At 41.4% G+C, this 12,793-nt stretch overlaps 7 non-coding genes across 7 annotated transcripts; all 7 read left to right on the forward strand.

The window, feature by feature from the left end:
* The first annotated feature begins 894 nt into the window (after nucleotides 1-894).
* Nucleotides 895-966, forward strand: trnap-agg (transfer RNA proline (anticodon AGG)). The gene has a single exon. It is a non-coding gene; the product is annotated as a tRNA-Pro (tRNA).
* Nucleotides 967-3,879: 2,913 nt separating this feature from the next.
* trnap-ugg (transfer RNA proline (anticodon UGG)) lies at nucleotides 3,880-3,951 on the forward strand. The gene has a single exon. It is a non-coding gene; the product is annotated as a tRNA-Pro (tRNA).
* A 1,421-nt stretch (nucleotides 3,952-5,372) lies between these two features.
* Nucleotides 5,373-5,444, forward strand: trnap-ugg (transfer RNA proline (anticodon UGG)). Its single transcript has one exon. It is a non-coding gene; the product is annotated as a tRNA-Pro (tRNA).
* Nucleotides 5,445-6,865: 1,421 nt separating this feature from the next.
* On the forward strand, nucleotides 6,866-6,937 carry trnap-ugg (transfer RNA proline (anticodon UGG)). Its single transcript has one exon. It is a non-coding gene; the product is annotated as a tRNA-Pro (tRNA).
* A 1,421-nt stretch (nucleotides 6,938-8,358) lies between these two features.
* On the forward strand, nucleotides 8,359-8,430 carry trnap-ugg (transfer RNA proline (anticodon UGG)). Its single transcript has one exon. It is a non-coding gene; the product is annotated as a tRNA-Pro (tRNA).
* A 1,421-nt stretch (nucleotides 8,431-9,851) lies between these two features.
* Nucleotides 9,852-9,923, forward strand: trnap-ugg (transfer RNA proline (anticodon UGG)). The gene has a single exon. It is a non-coding gene; the product is annotated as a tRNA-Pro (tRNA).
* A 1,421-nt stretch (nucleotides 9,924-11,344) lies between these two features.
* Nucleotides 11,345-11,416, forward strand: trnap-ugg (transfer RNA proline (anticodon UGG)). The gene has a single exon. It is a non-coding gene; the product is annotated as a tRNA-Pro (tRNA).
* Nucleotides 11,417-12,793: the final 1,377 nt, after the last annotated feature.

Consider the following 12,793-nt stretch of genomic DNA (forward strand, 5'->3'; position numbering starts at 1 on the left):
AGGATGCAATCCAAATCACATGATGATTGTTTAGGATACCCAATTGCTGACATGAACTCAGGAAGATCAATGGCAGAAAAATGGAGATGTGGAACCTGTTCTGTCTTAAAGTTGGTCTTGTTGACAAAATATGACGTGAGTTTAGGTGGTGGTGAAACGTATGATAAATGCTTGATGGGTGACTTTGGGTTGCTTCTTTGATCACAAATGCGTCTCTCTTTGTTCACTCAACTTGTTAATTAAGAGTGCTGATAACAATTGCAAACATGTTGTGTCTTACTTTGTTGTTTGGAGCTGTAGCAGTTTGCTGTCCCCTAACTCAACATGAGTGAATACACTGAACAACCCCAACGTTAAAACCACTGACAGTTAAGTGAACAACTCTTCTTCTTTTTTACAATGCAATTTTTAGCTGGACAAACCGTTATGCCAGCTTTTACTTGGATTTTTCGTTGACCCTCCACAAGTTTACACTCACAGCTGGGATTTGCAGTGTTACAGATTCATTTACACACATACTTTTGGCAACTAATCTCCACTTTAGAATAAGAGATTAGAGAACTTTGAAATAAAAAAGACGGAAGCCACGCTGACAATGAGTGAGCTGAAGTGAAAGTTCTAGGATGTCTCTATTCGAAGATCGAACGTACAGAGGGTATCTTTTTGTACTCTGTGGTGCGGGCGCTCTTGTGATGGCTGTGACGGCTCTTGGAACCTGTTCTGTCTTAAAGTTGGTCTTGTTGATAAAATATGACGTGAGTTTAGGTGGTGGTGAGTTGGTGGAACCTGGCGGATGAGTCAAAGAAGAAAGAAAGCCATCACAATTTCCCAGGATTCTGTGGCCATGTTAGCTGTCCACGCTCTCTCTCATCAAAGGCAAACACAGCAAATTTCGGCTCGTTGGTCTAGGGGTATGATTCTCGCTTAGGGTGCGAGAGGTCCCGGATTCAAATCCCGGACGAGCTCTTCCCAGCTTTATTGAGCTTGTATCTCTGCTTTACTGTGAAGAAGAAGGATTGAATGAACAATTACTAGTATGACAACACCCACAAATGCACTTGGTATCAAAGGACAATACAACTCAAAGCTCCCCCACTCATTCCTAAGTTGCCTCAAGTCCTTCTTAAATTAAGTTCTTATGTGGAACTTGATTGACAGATCCAGAAGTCAATACCAGTATCACGTGAGCACACACTCTGCAGTCTCGTCTCAGGCAGTTTTGGTATGTTTTTTTTAAATCAAGACGGAAACGCTTCGTATTCATATGCGTATGGAAAATAATTGAATTCTCAGATTTTTAAACATAAAAGAGGAAACTGAAATATAGATCTGTAAGGGAATAGAAGACCAGCATGGACATGGGGCTTTTCAAAAGATGGATTGATTACACCTAGCTTAGACCCTGTAGTACATAGCAAATTGACAGAGACGCACTGAGATGCTCAAGTGCAGAAGTGACGATAGGAGCTAGTACATCAACCCACAGTCTAATTAGGATGCAATCCAAATCACATGATGATTGTTTAGGATACCCAATTGCTGACATGAACTCAGGAAGATCAATGGCAGAAAAATGGAGATGTGGAACCTGTTCTGTCTTAAAGTTGGTCTTGTTGACAAAATATGACGTGAGTTTAGGTGGTGGTGAAACCTATGATAAATGCTTGATGGGTGACTTTGGGTTGCTTCTTTGATCACAAATGCGTCTCTCTTCGTTCACCCAACTTGTTAATTAAGAGTGCTGATAACAATTGCAAACATGTTGTGTCTTACTTTGTTGTTTGGAGCTGTAGCAGTTTGCTGTCCCCTAACTCAAAATGAGTGAATACACTGAACAACCCCAACGTTAAAACCACTGACAGTTAAGTGAACAACTCTTCTTCTTTTTTACAATGCAATTTTTAGCTGGACAAACCGTTATGCCAGCTTTTACTTGGATTTTTCGTTGACCCTCCACAAGTTTACACTCACAGCTGGGATTTGCAGTGTTACAGATTCATTTACACACATACTTTTGGCAACTAATCTCCACTTTAGAATAAGAGATTAGAGAACTTTGAAATAAAAAAGACGGAAGCCACGCTGTCAATGAGTGAGCTGAAGTGAAAGTTCTAGGATGTCTCTATTCGAAGATCGAACGTACAGAGGGTATCTTTTTGTACTCTGTGGTGCGGGCGCTCTTGTGATGGCTGTGACGGCTCTTGGAACCTGTTCTGTCTTAAAGTTGGTCTTGTTGATAAAATATGATGTGAGTTTAGGTGGTGGTGAGTTGGTGGAACCTGGCGGATGAGTCAAAGAAGAAAGAAAGCCATCACAAATTCCCAGGATTCTGTGGCCATGTCAGCTGCCACGCTCTCTCTCATCAAAGGCAAACACAGCAAATTTCGGCTCGTTGGTCTAGGGGTATGATTCTCGCTTTGGGTGCGAGAGGTCTCGGGTCAAAATCCCGGACGAGCCCTTCCCAGCTTTACTGACCTTGTGTCTCTGCTTTACTGTGAAGAGGAAGGATTGAATGAACAATTACTAGTATGACAACACCCACAAATGCACTTGGTATCAAAGGACAATACAACTCAAAGCTCCCCCACTCATTCCTAAGTTGCCTCAAGTCCTTCTTAAATTAAGTTCTTATGTGGAACTTGATTGACAGATCCAGAAGTCAATACCAGTATCACGTGAGCACACACTCTGCAGTCTCGTCTCAGGCAGTTTTGGTATGTTTTCTTTAAATGAAGACGGAAACGCTTCGTATTCATATGCGTATGGAAAATAATTGAATTCTGAGATTTTTAAACATAAAGGAGGAAACTGAAATATAGATCTGTAAGGGAATAGAAGACCAACATGGACATGGGGCTTTTCAAAAGATGGATTGATTACACCTAGCTTAGACCCTGTAGTACATAGCAAATTGACAGAGACGCACTGAGATGCTCAAGTGCAGAAGTGACGATAGGAGCTAGTACATCAACCCACAGTCTAATTAGGATGCAATCCAAATCACATGATGATTGTTTAGGATACCCAATTGCTGACATGAACTCAGGAAGATCAATGGCAGAAAAATGGAGATGTGGAACCTGTTCTGTCTTAAAGTTGGTCTTGTTGACAAAATATGACGTGAGTTTAGGTGGTGGTGAAACCTATGATAAATGCTTGATGGGTGACTTTGGGTTGCTTCTTTGATCACAAATGCGTCTCTCTTTGTTCACTCAACTTGTTAATTAAGAGTGCTGATAACAATTGCAAACATGTTGTGTCTTACTTTGTTGTTTGGAGCTGTAGCAGTTTGCTGTCCCCTAACTCAACATGAGTGAATACACTGAACAACCCCAACGTTAAAACCACTGACAGTTAAGTGAACAACTCTTCTTCTTTTTTACAATGCAATTTTTAGCTGGACAAACCGTTATGCCAGCTTTTACTTGGATTTTTCGTTGACCCTCCACAAGTTTACACTCACAGCTGGGATTTGCAGTGTTACAGATTCATTTACACACATACTTTTGGCAACTAATCTCCACTTTAGAATAAGAGATTAGAGAACTTTGAAATAAAAAAGACGGAAGCCACGCTGACAATGAGTGAGCTGAAGTGAAAGTTCTAGGATGTCTCTATTCGAAGATCGAACGTACAGAGGGTATCTTTTTGTACTCTGTGGTGTGGGCGCTCTTGTGATGGCTGTGACGGCTCTTGGAACCTGTTCTGTCTTAAAGTTGGTCTTGTTGATAAAATATGACGTGAGTTTAGGTGGTGGTGAGTTGGTGGAACCTGGCGGATGAGTCAAAGAAGAAAGAAAGCCATCACAAATTCCCAGGATTCTGTGGCCGTTTTAGCTGTCCACGCGCTCTCTCATCAAAGGCAAACACAGCAAATTTCGGCTCGTTGGTCTAGGGGTATGATTCTCGCTTTGGGTGCGAGAGGTCCTGGGTTCAAATCCCGGACGAGCCCTTCCCAGCTTTATTGACCTTGTATCTCTGCTTTACTGTGAAGAAGAAGGATTGAATGAACAATTACTAGTATGACAACACCCACAAATGCACTTGGTATCAAAGGACAATACAACTCAAAGCTCCCCCACTCATTCCTAAGTTGCCTCAAGTCCTTCTTAAATTAAGTTCTTATGTGGAACTTGATTGACAGATCCAGAAGTCAATACCAGTATCACTTGAGCACACACTCTGCAGTCTCGTCTCAGGCAGTTTTGGTATGTTTTCTTTAAATGAAGACGGAAACGCTTCGTATTCATATGCGTATGGAAAATAATTGAATTCTGAGATTTTTAAACATAAAGGAGGAAACTGAAATATAGATCTGTAAGGGAATAGAAGACCAGCATGGACATGGGGCTTTTAAAAAGATGGATTGATTACACCTAGCTTAGACCCTGTAGTACATAGCAAATTGACAGAGACGCACTGAGATGCTCAAGTGCAGAAGTGACAATAGGAGCTAGTACATCAACCCACAGTCTAATTAGGATGCAATCCAAATCACATGATGATTGTTTAGGATACCCAATTGCTGACATGAACTCAGGAAGATCAATGGCAGAAAAATGGAGATGTGGAACCTGTTCTGTCTTAAAGTTGGTCTTGTTGACAAAATATGACGTGAGTTTAGGTGGTGGTGAAACCTATGATAAATGCTTGATGGGTGACTTTGGGTTGCTTCTTTGATCACAAATGCGTCTCTCTTCGTTCACCCAACTTGTTAATTAAGAGTGCTGATAACAATTGCAAACATGTTGTGTCTTACTTTGTTGTTTGGAGCTGTAGCAGTTTGCTGTCCCCTAACTCAAAATGAGTGAATACACTGAACAACCCCAACGTTAAAACCACTGACAGTTAAGTGAACAACTCTTCTTCTTTTTTACAATGCAATTTTTAGCTGGACAAACCGTTATGCCAGCTTTTACTTGGATTTTTCGTTGACCCTCCACAAGTTTACACTCACAGCTGGGATTTGCAGTGTTACAGATTCATTTACACACATACTTTTGGCAACTAATCTCCACTTTAGAATAAGAGATTAGAGAACTTTGAAATAAAAAAGACGGAAGCCACGCTGACAATGAGTGAGCTGAAGTGAAAGTTCTAGGATGTCTCTATTCGAAGATCGAACGTACAGAGGGTATCTTTTTGTACTCTGTGGTGTGGGCGCTCTTGTGATGGCTGTGACGGCTCTTGGAACCTGTTCTGTCTTCAAGTTGGTCTTGTTGATAAAATATGACGTGAGTTTAGGTGGTGGTGAGTTGGTGGAACCTGGCGGATGAGTCAAAGAAGAAAGAAAGCCATCACAAATTCCCAGGATTCTGTGGCCATGTCAGCTGTCCACGCTCTCTCTCATCAAAGGCAAACACAGCAAATTTCGGCTCGTTGGTCTAGGGGTATGATTCTCGCTTTGGGTGCGAGAGGTCTCGGGTTCAAATCCCGGACGAGCCCTTCCCAGCTTTACTGACCTTGTGTCTCTGCTTTACTGTGAAGAGGAAGGTTTGAATGAACAATTACTGGTATGACAACACCCACAAATGCACTTGGTATCAAAGGACAATACAACTCAAAGCTCCCCCACTCATTCCTAAGTTGCCTCAAGTCCTTCTTAAATTAAGTTCTTATGTGGAACTTGATTGACAGATCCAGAAGTCAATACCAGTATCACGTGAGCACACACTCTGCAGTCTCGTCTCAGGCAGTTTTGGTATGTTTTCTTTAAATGAAGACGGAAACGCTTCGTATTCATATGCGTATGGAAAATAATTGAATTCTGAGATTTTTAAACATAAAGGAGGAAACTGAAATATAGATCTGTAAGGGAATAGAAGACCAACATGGACATGGGGCTTTTCAAAAGATGGATTGATTACACCTAGCTTAGACCCTGTAGTACATAGCAAATTGACAGAGACGCACTGAGATGCTCAAGTGCAGAAGTGACGATAGGAGCTAGTACATCAACCCACAGTCTAATTAGGATGCAATCCAAATCACATGATGATTGTTTAGGATACCCAATTGCTGACATGAACTCAGGAAGATCAATGGCAGAAAAATGGAGATGTGGAACCTGTTCTGTCTTAAAGTTGGTCTTGTTGACAAAATATGACGTGAGTTTAGGTGGTGGTGAAACCTATGATAAATGCTTGATGGGTGACTTTGGGTTGCTTCTTTGATCACAAATGCGTCTCTCTTTGTTCACTCAACTTGTTAATTAAGAGTGCTGATAACAATTGCAAACATGTTGTGTCTTACTTTGTTGTTTGGAGCTGTAGCAGTTTGCTGTCCCCTAACTCAAAATGAGTGAATACACTGAACAACCCCAACGTTAAAACCACTGACAGTTAAGTGAACAACTCTTCTTCTTTTTTACAATGCAATTTTTAGCTGGACAAACCGTTATGCCAGCTTTTACTTGGATTTTTCGTTGACCCTCCACAAGTTTACACTCACAGCTGGGATTTGCAGTGTTACAGATTCATTTACACACATACTTTTGGCAACTAATCTCCACTTTAGAATAAGAGATTAGAGAACTTTGAAATAAAAAAGACGGAAGCCACGCTGACAATGAGTGAGCTGAAGTGAAAGTTCTAGGATGTCTCTATTCGAAGATCGAACGTACAGAGGGTATCTTTTTGTACTCTGTGGTGCGGGCGCTCTCGTGATGGCTGTGACGGCTCTTGGAACCTGTTCTGTCTTAAAGTTGGTCTTGTTGATAAAATATGACGTGAGTTTAGGTGGTGGTGAGTTGGTGGAACCTGGCGGATGAGTCAAAGAAGAAAGAAAGCCATCACAAATTCCCAGGATTCTGTGGCCGTTTTAGCTGTCCACGCGCTCTCTCATCAAAGGCAAACACAGCAAATTTCGGCTCGTTGGTCTAGGGGTATGATTCTCGCTTTGGCTGCGAGAGGTCCCGGGTTCAAATCCCGGACGAGCCCTTCCCAGCTTTATTGACCTTGTATCTCTGCTTTACTGTGAAGAAGAAGGATTGAATGAACAATTACTAGTATGACAACACCCACAAATGCACTTGGTATCAAAGGACAATACAACTCAAAGCTCCCCCACTCATTCCTAAGTTGCCTCAAGTCCTTCTTAAATTAAGTTCTTATGTGGAACTTGATTGACAGATCCAGAAGTCAATACCAGTATCACTTGAGCACACACTCTGCAGTCTCGTCTCAGGCAGTTTTGGTATGTTTTCTTTAAATGAAGACGGAAACGCTTCGTATTCATATGCGTATGGAAAATAATTGAATTCTGAGATTTTTAAACATAAAGGAGGAAACTGAAATATAGATCTGTAAGGGAATAGAAGACCAGCATGGACATGGGGCTTTTCAAAAGATGGATTGATTACACCTAGCTTAGACCCTGTAGTACATAGCAAATTGACAGAGACGCACTGAGATGCTCAAGTGCAGAAGTGACGATAGGAGCTAGTACATCAACCCACAGTCTAATTAGGATGCAATCCAAATCACATGATGATTGTTTAGGATACCCAATTGCTGACATGAACTCAGGAAGATCAATGGCAGAAAAATGGAGATGTGGAACCTGTTCTGTCTTAAAGTTGGTCTTGTTGACAAAATATGACGTGAGTTTAGGTGGTGGTGAAACCTATGATAAATGCTTGATGGGTGACTTTGGGTTGCTTCTTTGATCACAAATGCGTCTCTCTTTGTTCACTCAACTTGTTAATTAAGAGTGCTGATAACAATTGCAAACATGTTGTGTCTTACTTTGTTGTTTGGAGCTGTAGCAGTTTGCTGTCCCCTAACTCAAAATGAGTGAATACACTGAACAACCCCAACGTTAAAACCACTGACAGTTAAGTGAACAACTCTTCTTCTTTTTTACAATGCAATTTTTAGCTGGACAAACCGTTATGCCAGCTTTTACTTGGATTTTTCGTTGACCCTCCACAAGTTTACACTCACAGCTGGGATTTGCAGTGTTACAGATTCATTTACACACATACTTTTGGCAACTAATCTCCACTTTAGAATAAGAGATTAGAGAACTTTGAAATAAAAAAGACGGAAGCCACGCTGACAATGAGTGAGCTGAAGTGAAAGTTCTAGGATGTCTCTATTCGAAGATCGAACGTACAGAGGGTATCTTTTTGTACTCTGTGGTGCGGGCGCTCTTGTGATGGCTGTGACGGCTCTTGGAACCTGTTCTGTCTTAAAGTTGGTCTTGTTGATAAAATATGACGTGAGTTTAGGTGGTGGTGAGTTGGTGGAACCTGGCGGATGAGTCAAAGAAGAAAGAAAGCCATCACAAATTCCCAGGATTCTGTGGCCATGTCAGCTGTCCACGCTCTCTCTCATCAAAGGCAAACACAGCAAATTTCGGCTCGTTGGTCTAGGGGTATGATTCTCGCTTTGGGTGCGAGAGGTCTCGGGTTCAAATCCCGGACGAGCCCTTCCCAGCTTTACTGACCTTGTGTCTCTGCTTTACTGTGAAGAGGAAGGATTGAATGAACAATTACTAGTATGACAACACCCACAAATGCACTTGGTATCAAAGGACAATACAACTCAAAGCTCCCCCACTCATTCCTAAGTTGCCTCAAGTCCTTCTTAAATTAAGTTCTTATGTGGAACTTGATTGACAGATCCAGAAGTCAATACCAGTATCACGTGAGCACACACTCTGCAGTCTCGTCTCAGGCAGTTTTGGTATGTTTTCTTTAAATGAAGACGGAAACGCTTCGTATTCATATGCGTATGGAAAATAATTGAATTCTGAGATTTTTAAACATAAAGGAGGAAACTGAAATATAGATCTGTAAGGGAATAGAAGACCAACATGGACATGGGGCTTTTCAAAAGATGGATTGATTACACCTAGCTTAGACCCTGTAGTACATAGCAAATTGACAGAGACGCACTGAGATGCTCAAGTGCAGAAGTGACGATAGGAGCTAGTACATCAACCCACAGTCTAATTAGGATGCAATCCAAATCACATGATGATTGTTTAGGATACCCAATTGCTGACATGAACTCAGGAAGATCAATGGCAGAAAAATGGAGATGTGGAACCTGTTCTGTCTTAAAGTTGGTCTTGTTGACAAAATATGACGTGAGTTTAGGTGGTGGTGAAACCTATGATAAATGCTTGATGGGTGACTTTGGGTTGCTTCTTTGATCACAAATGCGTCTCTCTTTGTTCACTCAACTTGTTAATTAAGAGTGCTGATAACAATTGCAAACATGTCGTGTCTTACTTTGTTGTTTGGAGCTGTAGCAGTTTGCTGTCCCCTAACTCAACATGAGTGAATACACTGAACAACCCCAACGTTAAAACCACTGACAGTTAAGTGAACAACTCTTCTTCTTTTTTACAATGCAATTTTTAGCTGGACAAACCGTTATGCCAGCTTTTACTTGGATTTTTCGTTGACCCTCCACAAGTTTACACTCACAGCTGGGATTTGCAGTGTTACAGATTCATTTACACACATACTTTTGGCAACTAATCTCCACTTTAGAATAAGAGATTAGAGAACTTTGAAATAAAAAAGACGGAAGCCACGCTGACAATGAGTGAGCTGAAGTGAAAGTTCTAGGATGTCTCTATTCGAAGATCGAACGTACAGAGGGTATCTTTTTGTACTCTGTGGTGCGGGCGCTCTTGTGATGGCTGTGACGGCTCTTGGAACCTGTTCTGTCTTAAAGTTGGTCTTGTTGATAAAATATGACGTGAGTTTAGGTGGTGGTGAGTTGGTGGAACCTGGCGGATGAGTCAAAGAAGAAAGAAAGCCATCACAAATTCCCAGGATTCTGTGGCCATGTCAGCTGTCCACGCTCTCTCTCATCAAAGGCAAACACAGCAAATTTCGGCTCGTTGGTCTAGGGGTATGATTCTCGCTTTGGGTGCGAGAGGTCTCGGGTTCAAATCCCGGACGAGCCCTTCCCAGCTTTACTGACCTTGTGTCTCTGCTTTACTGTGAAGAGGAAGGATTGAATGAACAATTACTAGTATGACAACACCCACAAATGCACTTGGTATCAAAGGACAATACAACTCAAAGCTCCCCCACTCATTCCTAAGTTGCCTCAAGTCCTTCTTAAATTAAGTTCTTATGTGGAACTTGATTGACAGATCCAGAAGTCAATACCAGTATCACGTGAGCACACACTCTGCAGTCTCGTCTCAGGCAGTTTTGGTATGTTTTCTTTAAATGAAGACGGAAACGCTTCGTATTCATATGCGTATGGAAAATAATTGAATTCTGAGATTTTTAAACATAAAGGAGGAAACTGAAATATAGATCTGTAAGGGAATAGAAGACCAACATGGACATGGGGCTTTTCAAAAGATGGATTGATTACACCTAGCTTAGACCCTGTAGTACATAGCAAATTGACAGAGACGCACTGAGATGCTCAAGTGCAGAAGTGACGATAGGAGCTAGTACATCAACCCACAGTCTAATTAGGATGCAATCCAAATCACATGATGATTGTTTAGGATACCCAATTGCTGACATGAACTCAGGAAGATCAATGGCAGAAAAATGGAGATGTGGAACCTGTTCTGTCTTAAAGTTGGTCTTGTTGACAAAATATGACGTGAGTTTAGGTGGTGGTGAAACCTATGATAAATGCTTGATGGGTGACTTTGGGTTGCTTCTTTGATCACAAATGCGTCTCTCTTTGTTCACTCAACTTGTTAATTAAGAGTGCTGATAACAATTGCAAACATGTTGTGTCTTACTTTGTTGTTTGGAGCTGTAGCAGTTTGCTGTCCCCTAACTCAAAATGAGTGAATACACTGAACAACCCCAACGTTAAAACCACTGACAGTTAAGTGAACAACTCTTCTTCTTTTTTACAATGCAATTTTTAGCTGGACAAACCGTTATGCCAGCTTTTACTTGGATTTTTCGTTGACCCTCCACAAGTTTACACTCACAGCTGGGATTTGCAGTGTTACAGATTCATTTACACACATACTTTTGGCAACTAATCTCCACTTTAGAATAAGAGATTAGAGAACTTTGAATTAAAAAAGACGGAAGCCACGCTGACAATGAGTGAGCTGAAGTGAAAGATCTAGGATGTCTCTATTCGAAGATCGAACGTACAGAGGGTATCTTTTTGTACTCTGTGGTGCGGGCGCTCTTGTGATGGCTGTGACGGCTCTTGGAACCTGTTCTGTCTTAAAGTTGGTCTTGTTGATAAAATATGACGTGAGTTTAGGTGGTGGTGAGTTGGTGGAACCTGGCGGATGAGTCAAAGAAGAAAGAAAGCCATCACAAATTCCCAGGATTCTGTGGCCATGTCAGCTGTCCACGCTCTCTCTCATCAAAGGCAAACACAGCAGATTTCGGCTCGTTGGTCTAGGGGTATGATTCTCGCTTTGGGTGCGAGAGGTCTCGGGTTCAAATCCCGGACGAGCCCTTCCCAGCTTTACTGACCTTGTGTCTCTGCTTTACTGTGAAGAGGAAGGATTGAATGAACAATTACTAGTATGACAACACCCACAAATGCACTTGGTATCAAAGGACAATACAACTCAAAGCTCCCCCACTCATTCCTAAGTTGCCTCAAGTCCTTCTTAAATTAAGTTCTTATGTGGAACTTGATTGACAGATCCAGAAGTCAATACCAGTATCACGTGAGCACACACTCTGCAGTCTCGTCTCAGGCAGTTTTGGTATGTTTTCTTTAAATGAAGACGGAAACGCTTCGTATTCATATGCGTATGGAAAATAATTGAATTCTGAGATTTTTAAACATAAAGGAGGAAACTGAAATATAGATCTGTAAGGGAATAGAAGACCAACATGGACATAGGGCTTTTCAAAAGATGGATTGATTACACCTAGCTTAGACCCTGTAGTACATAGCAAATTGACAGAGACGCACTGAGATGCTCAAGTGCAGAAGTGACGATAGGAGCTAGTACATCAACCCACAGTCTAATTAGGATGCAATCCAAATCACATGATGATTGTTTAGGATACCCAATTGCTGACATGAACTCAGGAAGATCAATGGCAGAAAAATGGAGATGTGGAACCTGTTCTGTCTTAAAGTTGGTCTTGTTGACAAAATATGACGTGAGTTTAGGTGGTGGTGAAACCTATGATAAATGCTTGATGGGTGACTTTGGGTTGCTTCTTTGATCACAAATGCGTCTCTCTTTGTTCACTCAACTTGTTAATTAAGAGTGCTGATAACAATTGCAAACATGTTGTGTCTTACTTTGTTGTTTGGAGCTGTAGCAGTTTGCTGTCCCCTAACTCAACATGAGTGAATACACTGAACAACCCCAACGTTAAAACCACTGACAGTTAAGTGAACAACTCTTCTTCTTTTTTACAATGCAATTTTTAGCTGGACAAACCGTTATGCCAGCTTTTACTTGGATTTTTCGTTGACCCTCCACAAGTTTACACTCACAGCTGGGATTTGCAGTGTTACAGATTCATTTACACACATACTTTTGGCAACTAATCTCCACTTTAGAATAAGAGATTAGAGAACTTTGAAATAAAAAAGACGGAAGCCACGCTGACAATGAGTGAGCTGAAGTGAAAGTTCTAGGATGTCTCTATTCGAAGATCGAACGTACAGAGGGTATCTTTTTGTACTCTGTGGTGCGGGCGCTCTCGTGATGGCTGTGACGGCTCTTGGAACCTGTTCTGTCTTAAAGTTGGTCTTGTTGATAAAATATGACGTGAGTTTAGGTGGTGGTGAGTTGGTGGAACCTGGCGGATGAGTCAAAGAAGAAAGAAAGCCATCACAAATTCCCAGGATTCTGTGGCCGTTTTA

This window comes from Leuresthes tenuis, unplaced genomic scaffold (assembly GCF_036924035.1).
Source record: "Leuresthes tenuis unplaced genomic scaffold, fLeuTen1.0.hap1 SCAF_23, whole genome shotgun sequence".
NCBI lineage: Eukaryota > Metazoa > Chordata > Actinopteri > Atheriniformes > Atherinopsidae > Leuresthes > Leuresthes tenuis.